A 9,287-nucleotide genomic window follows, 5' to 3' on the forward strand; every position below is an offset into this window, starting at 1 on the left:
TTCACAGTGAAGCAGCATCTTTCAAATTAATTAGATAATTAACTAACCCAAGAGATAAAAATTTTTGCACCTCTATCAAATTAAATTAATAAATACACAGTATTATTATTAATTTTTATTTGTTCTAAAATTAGTTTATTTGGAACTTAAGGAGGCCTTAACCTAAATTTCATTAAATGACCAAGCTTCAGGTGACCCACCATATTATAAAATGCATCTCCGAGGCCATGCTGCCTGAGGGTGGGCGTTGGTCCACATATTAGCTGCATGACATTACAGCTTAGTGGGCAAGTTTAGTTTTATCTTCTGAAGTAATTGAAATCATACCAGCCATGTGGGGATTCTTAGAGTCTTCCTCAAAACAAAGGATGAAAAATTTACATGCAAAAATGTTTTTACAATGTACCTCCTTGCAGCATATTAAAGTGCTGAGTTCAGAGCCCTGGGAGCTGGGTTAGGCCACGGAAGGCATTCTACAGGTCTGTGAGTTCCATCCAAAGTAAAGCTTCACCTTTGTATCATAAAAAATATCTGACAGGCATGCCAAAAGTCTTCTAAGGACTGTTCTTTACATTGTGGTATATTATGTACAAGTAATATTGCTGTAATTACCGAGTTCTTGAATTCTGTCATTACTCAGTCTAGTGACAGTCTGTAAAACTCAGAATTCAAACTGTGAATTTTGTTCCAATACCAAACAACTGTCTTTGGTGATGTCATTTTAAAAATCTGAACAAATACTGAAACTAAGCATCAAGCTCAAGCTCATAGCTACTGGCATATTAACTTAGTAATATTCTTATTTTATAGCTTAAAATTGTAGCAAATACAAGGCCCAATTTAGAATGGCAGTAAAATTATAAAATACTTAAGAATGAAATTAATTGCCCAACTACTTAAACCATGTACAACAAATAACAAGAGACATAAAAAGGGAAACAGATGTGAGTTTTTGAGACCATAAATCTGTTGATAATCTCCGTGGTCCTCTTTACCATCCCTATCTCTGCTAACTGTGAGGACTTGGTTCCTTTCTCTGAGATTAATTAGCTCAGAAGCATCACAGTCTACAAAGACAGCCCCCTCCACCCCCGCACCCTCCCAGCCCCCTACCCCCCCACACTCCAACCCCTCAACCTCCCCAGCCCCCAATCCCCTAACCCTCCCAATCCCCCACCCAGGACGCCCACTTCACCTCTTGTGTCACAGAGCAGCAGCTGTGCAACAGTCACCCTTGGATTGACTCCGCCCACTCCTATGACCTCCAGTACTCCTGCAGGGCCCTTTTAAACATGTCTTGGTGTCTCTATCACAGGGAGGAAATTTTCCGTCCATAGATCAAGCTCTCTGAGGTCGGGTGCCCTTCCCCAGGGACTGAAACTGATGATCCATTTGAAGTAGTAACTGCGGATTACAGAAAGGTCTTGTGAAATTTATCTCATCTGAAATAAAAGTCTTCTCCTTAAATGGTCTCATCCTAGCCCACTCTTCCTGAGAACACTCACCTTTCCCTGCCTCGTTCTTTCATGTTATTTAAACTTACCAGTCGTTTTCTTAAAAACACCACTCTGGAGAAAAAGGGAAAAAAAATGACCACTGACCTTGCCTCTGTCTGTGTGAAAGCCTAAGGGGTGACTCTGGGCCCTTTGCCAACTTGGATCAGTTCACAGGTGTATGCAAATCAGTCCGATCTGGTCAGACGGGCCGCAAACATCCCAGTGGTTCATTCCTTCAGAATCAGGCATCAGGCACCAGAGTCATGGGGCAGATGGTTGCAAACTTCCTTGTGGCTCTCCTGGCTTGTAGCTGCTATCGGCCCATAACGACTTGATTTTTATACACACGGGCACCTTTCTAGTCTACTTAAGCACAGCTCAGCACGCCACTCAGACTCAGATGACACTAGCTGACAAACTAGCACTGTACGAATGTGAAAGGGGGCTTGACTTCAGCCCCAGGACACCACAATTACAGCAAGAAGAAGCTAGAAGTGAATTTGATGCCCATAAATCATCGGACTCCACTTCCCTTTATCCTGTTTTTCATAAAGTCGCTCGTTTTCAAATATAGACAAAAGGCAGGGATGTGGGATCACAGACGCTTCTGGGGTGTTCTCTGCCTATCTAGCGCTTTCCCTAAGCCACTAGGCGCAGGGAACACTAGCCTCTGAGTCCAGAGACCCACATGCTTATGCGGTCAGGTGTACAAGTGCAGGGATGTTCCACCTCTCTCTGAGATGCTGCCTAATCTCCACCGTGTCCTGTCTTCCCAGGATGTGATTGCTAGGCAGTATTGAAGGACCTGATCCCCTGAAGACCAGACATAAAAATCTGTTTATCATTTCAGCAAAAACACACCCCACATTGCAGTCCATATTAAAGTGTTTTCTTATGTTGTCAATATAGCAAAAACCCAAAAACCCAAAACAACAACAACAACAACCCCAACCCCCCCAAAAAGAAACACACACACACATACACATCATTTGGTTTTGTTTTTTTAGACAGGGTCTCACATTTTAGTCCTGACTAATCTTGAGCTAGTTATATAGACCAGGCTAGCCTCAAACTCATTAAGATCCCCCTGCCTCTGCCTCACAAGTGCTCCACCATGTCTAGCCAACATTTAAAATTTTCTTCTGAGGGAAAAAAAAAATCCTAACATTTAAATTTTTGATTATCAGGAAAATCATTTCTAACATTTTGAAATTAATATTATAATTAAAATCTTTTATTAACATGTGAACTACTGAAAAGAAATATAGACCACAGAATTATATGAAGAATGTAAATAAATCCCCATAAAATAAGATTGCATAGATGCATGGTATGGAATGAAGAACATTCAAGGGCACCTAGGTATGGTGGCACATGCTTTTGATCCCAGCACTTAGGAGGCAGATACAGACAGATCCGTGTGCATTCAAGGCCAGCCTGGTATACACAATGGATTACAGCACAGCCAGGGCTACATAGAGAGACCCTGTTTCAATCTCCACCAAATATATTTATATTTATGTATGTATATATATATGGAAATTGAGACATTCTTTTTACAAATGATTTCCAAAATATTTTCCAAATCAAATTAACTTCCTGGTATAGTTCTAAACGTTGGGATATGTGTGAATACACCAGAAATATCAAACATGACCCTGTAAGTTTATTTAAAACACACATGGTGTCTTACAGTGATGATGATCTATCAACACAAAAACACAAAGGTACAATCACTGATAGACATGTTCAGATGCAGACTGAAGATGTAGGGAAATAGGTTTGTGTTAGAATAGATTACATAAAAGCAAGGGGACACAACACCCACGATGTAAGCTGAATAAACTATAATAAATGAAAGGAAAAACAAAAAAGGGGAAAAAGAATTTATGACGGGTTGCATGTTGGAGGAGGAAAAAGTAAGGAGAGGGTGCACTTTCTTAAGGCTTGAGTGGTCATGGGAGATGTGCTGAACGCATTACAACGATTTTTTTTTTTATCCAAAATGTGTTTATTGGGGTGGTTTCCCCCTCATCTTGAATTAGGTACTTTCAGTGCTGCTTCCTCCTGAAGGAGCATCCTTCTGTCAGCCTTGCTTTTCCTCCTGTAGGCTGAAAGAGGAGCCTACACACAAGTGGAGCAGCCAACACACAAGACTACCGTTTGTGCATGGCTAAAGACTGTGGTGATGTTATAGCAGCCTGGGCACTTGACATCCATAAAGTAGGAGTTGGGGCTCTGCACCAGGCGCTTTTTCTTGTGTTTCCTCTTCTCCTCTTCTGGAGAGGGATGAAGGAGATCTTTTGCGAGAGACATGTTCTCATAGGGAGGATTTTGACACGGGAAGCCGGAAGGGAAGTAATCACGGGTTTGCCTGCAGCCCAGCAGGGCGACCAGACCTCACAGAGCATGCGCACAGGGATGAAGCATAGGAAAAGTTACAAAGCAAACAGCACAGGCCCCTAAACACAGCACAGATTTCACAGTTATTTTGATTTTTAAACACTATAATTATTAAATATGCACAACAGAAGCAAAAACAAACAAAAACAGAAAGTATTGAAGAGGAATAAAAAGTAATTTTACCTCACCAGATATCAAAGAAATATGCATTCTAATAACAAGAACATATTTTAACCTAACTTTGTAAGATGAAATTTGTTTTCTCATACTGTCACCAGTAATAGTAAAGGGAAAGAATAATGGAAAGTTACACACACTATTAGTTGAAGGCAAATTTAAAATAACAAAAAAAATCTGTAAAATACTCATAAATTTAATTTTGTCCTAATAATTATAAACAGGAAGATATTGTAAGAAATACATCAACGGAAATTTTTAAAAAAGTAACACTGGAAATAAGTTAGCAATGATTGATTAAATTCTTTTTCTTGTAGAATATTTATATGAAGTCCTTTATCATGTTTTTAATATATTTTACCCTTAATCTTTAATTAATTCAAGTCATAGACTGCTATTCAATATAAAAATCTTCTCATAAAATTTTAATTAAGTAGAAGTAGTTCTAGTAAATAATGTTGCTAAAGATTTGTTTTTATTCAATAGTCATTTTGTACTAATTTATGAATTTTTTACCTCTTGCTAGCAAGACAATAAATGATAAGATAAACAGTATCCATCATAACTTAACTTGCACAAGCAATAAATAATTGGAAGGGCTTGAAGGCCAGCTCTTATATGTACGTGTGAATGTACAAGTTAGCAGATACATATTTCTTTGCTACATGAGCTCAGAAGGTTAAAAAAAATAAGACTACAGTAGCAAAAAAATCAACATTTAAATCCAGATCTTGCTTTCTAATTTCATTATCTAACAAAAGCAGTCAGGACTCCTTAAAGATATTGCTGATTTCGGGCTGAGACAGAAGGTATACAAGATGAAGACAGAACATTTTATCGCCCCAGAAAGTAAGAAACTGTTAAGTTAAGGGGGCATTGGAGACTACTTGAACTATTAGAATAACAAGATAAAGGAGCTTTAGATTATCGCTCAAAGAGTAAAATAATACCAGTGACTCCGTTCTTGTACAAATAAATGATCAAGTAAATTAATAAGTAGAAAAAGACAAATGATGTATGCATAAGAAGTCTAAACAATTTATATAAGTACTATTCTTTTAAATATTGTGTACTGTCTATGGTTTCTTTTTCACAAAGTACAGTACAGAAAATAGGAAAAAGTAACTCTGCAACAGGAAACTCTTACAAATACCTCTGCAGCGAGACAAACAGGCCTTCAGCACCTATAAAAAGCTCTGTATACTGTATGATGAAAATGCTGCTTTGCCTCAGTCATCTGATTTATCCTTAATTCTGTGATTGCCAATCTTTGATCTAATCATGGGAAAAACATCACCCATGATGAAGTTCAAATGGATCCACAAACAATTGGAACTCATGCCTCAACTGACACAGTCATTAACAAGAAGAAGGATACTATGAGAAACCACCACAGCACAGAGGCAAGTTAAATGTGACGCTAGGAAAGGTAAGTCACACTCACAGAAGTCCAGTGAGGTAGGAATGCTCCACTAACCTCAGTAATGCACCAACATTGTCTTACGGTGACAAACGTCCCATAGCAACAACAGTAATAGGGGAATGTGGGTGTGGAATGTGTGTCAAAAGCAAGTGAATCTGCGTTTATTTTTCTGAAAATCAAAGTATTCTAAAAATTACTGTTTACTAGAAACATAATAAAGCCTACAATTTAGCTGATCTCAAAAGATGCCATTTTTTTAATGTTCTTTGCTGTAGCTCAGGCTAACTTATGGCAGGGTTTCCTGCAGCTCAGGCTAACTTACGGCAGAGTTTCCTGTAGCTCAGGCTAACTTACGACAGGGTTTCCTGCAGCTCAGGCTAACTTACGGCAGGGTTTCCTGTAGCTCAGGCTGACTTTGAACTTGCCATGCAGCTGAGGAGGGCCTTAAAAGCCCGAGTCCCATCTCTCTACCTCCCAAGTGTGGACGTACAGGTTTGCACCACCATGCTTAACTCTAAGGAGCTGGATGAAGAAATGGGTCTAATGGGCACTTGTGTCATTTAAATAGACATCTGTAGGAACCTACGAGTCAAAGTATTTGGTAAATACTCATCTGCTTAGTGAGTGTTTCTGGTATTTTGAATTACCTGGGTGACAATCACTCTTGCCTAGTTCTGCATGAGTTAATGCCCTGGATTAGGACCATGTGAACGATCACACAGTTGAGACAGACTGCCGAAGGTGGGAAAGATGAACACTTCACCTGCTTAATGCGCCTCTGATCGCCTTCAGGCTGGCTTCTTGATATAATAGGAAAATAGGTTCAATAATATGCTTACTGATAGAAGTTTTCAAAATCATGCCCATACTCACTTGGCAGTGAGCTATGAAGGTTTGGTTCGTTTTGAGTTTCTTAAACTGTATGAAGGAAATGTCAGCTGGGGCTTCAAAGAAGGCTCCACTGGTTAGGAGCACAGGTTGCTCTTCTGACCTGGGTTCAATTCCCAGCACACACATGGCAGCTCACAATTGTCTGTAACTGAAGTTCCAGCAGATCTGACACCCTCATACAGACGTAGATGGCAGGCGAAACACCAATGCACAGCAAAGAAAACTAATTAATTATTTAGTTAATTAATTAATTTTAAAAAAAGAAAAGAAAGGTCAACTCTGGCCACAGTGCACATGCAGGGTTTACAGTCACAACGCTGCATGTGGGATACTCAGTGCTAATAGGAGGACTGAGTGATGCAAAAAGAAATGAGCTGACGTTTTCTTCTATTTGCATTGAAATGCAGAGCAAACCTCACCTTCATAGAAATCCTTAGACATTAAAAACGGTGATAAACATGTAAAGCAGAATAGTAGGTTTTAATGTTGTCGTTGTTGTTGTTTTAATTTGCCAGTATTTACTTAGGGCACAGTGCCAGCGATTATGGTTCCTCAGAACACTGGGTCAGATTGAGAAGATGCTCTCCGCTGTTAATAAGAGTATAAGGTGACAATGACGGATGACTGCTTCCTATGGTAGTTTACAATGCCTGAAGTATAATAAATTAAAAATGACAAATGGAGGACAGATTACAAAAGTACACATTTCTTACAGGAAAAAAAGCATTCAGAATTCTATATCAAATACCTGAAGACTGTCTACCAAACACAACAATGGTTCAAATCTTAAAAGTCTCATTCTTATCTGTACTTCACGTGTTAATATTGATATTATAATTCTTGGAAGAGCCATAAATATAAATGTTTATGTCATGTTTTATTACAGAATAATTGAAGTAATTGTGTACTATAAATATTTATTTAAACACTAGCTTTTCAAAGATATTTGGGCATAATTCCCAGTTGAGAAGCTTCATGCTAAAGCCCCAGCATAGGTGCTGCACCCTCCTCCCGCTTTGCAGAAATATCAGGGCTTAATTATGCTGAGATTAGAGCAATAAACCTATTATCTTCCATTCAAAACGCTTACCACCTACTCATGTAAGATGAAATTTAAGTATAAATGCAAAATATTTAGACTTCAGGTTCTTATCATAGAACATAACCACATGTTCACTCTCAAGATTTGAAAGCACTATTGGGAAAATAATTATTTATTAATGAAAAAATGCCTCAGCAGCAGACAATCGAGCCATTCCTAGCAGCCAATGGCTCTCAACCTCAGCTGCACACTAAAATCAACCAAGATACTTAAACTATGATGGCACCTTGTCCCACCATAAACTATTTTCATTTAATTTATCTGCTATGTGATTTATGTGTGAAATAACTCCACATACATGATTTTAATCATAAAACAAAACAAATACCCAGGAAGGCCAGGTGGGGGTTAAGTGCAAATTTGAGGTCAGCATGGGGTAAGGCATTAATTTCAGGTCACCTTGTGACATAGACTGACTCTGCTTCCAAAATATAATACCTCAATCTAAAAATCAATATTACAAAAAACTCTAAGCACTGTTTTTCTGGTCCTTTCTGCATGATTTATTACAAGGATACTGCTATTAAGATATCGAATTGTAACAGAACAACTTAAGCAAACATGGGGAAAGGAGAGGAAAGAGGAGAAATTATATAATATTAAAGTTTTTTTTTAAACCTACACTATTTCTGGTGATATAATCCAGGCCAGAATCTGGTTTAATAGATTGGGGGGGGTGGTTATTAGCAGGAGAAATTTTTGAAAATGAAGCATGTTATGAGTCAGAGCTGACTACAAATGTTGCCTCCTGGAAACAGGAAGCAGCCAGACTCACGGAGCCCAGGAACTCAGAGTGTGGAGACATTGCTAACTCTATTCCACCTGAAGGGGGTTTCTTTCCCCTATCAGCAGGAAGGAACATTTTAGATTCATTAAAAAAAACACATGCATTTGCAGATTAGTTTCTTGCTTTGTTTAGCAGCTAAAAGCCATAGAAGCAAATAGATGACTAGTGTTTACAGAATGGGGCCTCCTTGACTGACAACTCTAAAGGAGGTGACCTACGGCTGCACTGGGGTTTTTGTGTTTTATGACCAATGGATTTTAGTGGCAGCATTACCTACCCATGCAGGGTATCTCCTCTGTAATTAAGTTTAAACTTATATATTTTTAAATTAGTTTACAAAGTAGTAGATGTCCATATGGCATTTTCATAGCCCATTGACTTAGCTCACCTTCATTTTGTCCCCTTTCCCCTCCCCACTCCTACCCCTATGCCTGCTTAAACCTTTCTCTTCCCTGTACCCCCTTTCTGCATTCACATCACCTATGTTCTGCTAGTCTCTGTTTTTTAAGACATGCCTCACCCCCAAAATTCTAGGTTCTTAGCTTCTTCATAAATTCCAAGTTGAACACACACATCTAATTCACATACAAGACAGAAGATGCAGCATTTTCTTTTCTGGGCCTGGCTTATGACACTCTGCATATTTTTTCCTAGTACCATACACTTCCCTGCAAATTTCATAATTTCACTTTTCTTTACACATGAATACAATTCCATTCTGTATGTATATATTTTCATTATCTATACACTAGTTAATGGACATCTAGGCTAATTCAATTTCCTAACTATGGTACATGTCAATGAACATGCATGAGAAAGTGGTTCTGCAATAAACTACAGAGTTTTTTGGGTACATGACCAGGAGTAGTATAGTAAGGTCACATGAAACATACTTAATCATGAAGGTGAAGGACTTTTGTGATGAACCTCTGAGGAAAGAAATTGAGGAAAACATTGGAAGGTAGAAAGAGTCACCATGCAGATGCATTTAAATACTAATTACTGCAA

The 9,287-nt window shown here is 38.5% G+C and overlaps 1 pseudogene across 1 annotated transcript; it reads right to left on the bottom strand.

The window, feature by feature from the left end:
- Window positions 1-3,483: 3,483 nt before the first annotated feature.
- Window positions 3,484-3,821, bottom strand: LOC311608964 (small ribosomal subunit protein eS27-like; annotated as a pseudogene). The gene has a single exon. The product of its transcript is annotated as a small ribosomal subunit protein eS27-like (transcript).
- Window positions 3,822-9,287: the final 5,466 nt, after the last annotated feature.

Source organism: Acomys minous, assembly GCF_964271855.1.
Source record: "Acomys minous genome assembly, chromosome: 11".
Taxonomy (NCBI): Eukaryota; Metazoa; Chordata; class Mammalia; order Rodentia; family Muridae; genus Acomys; species Acomys minous.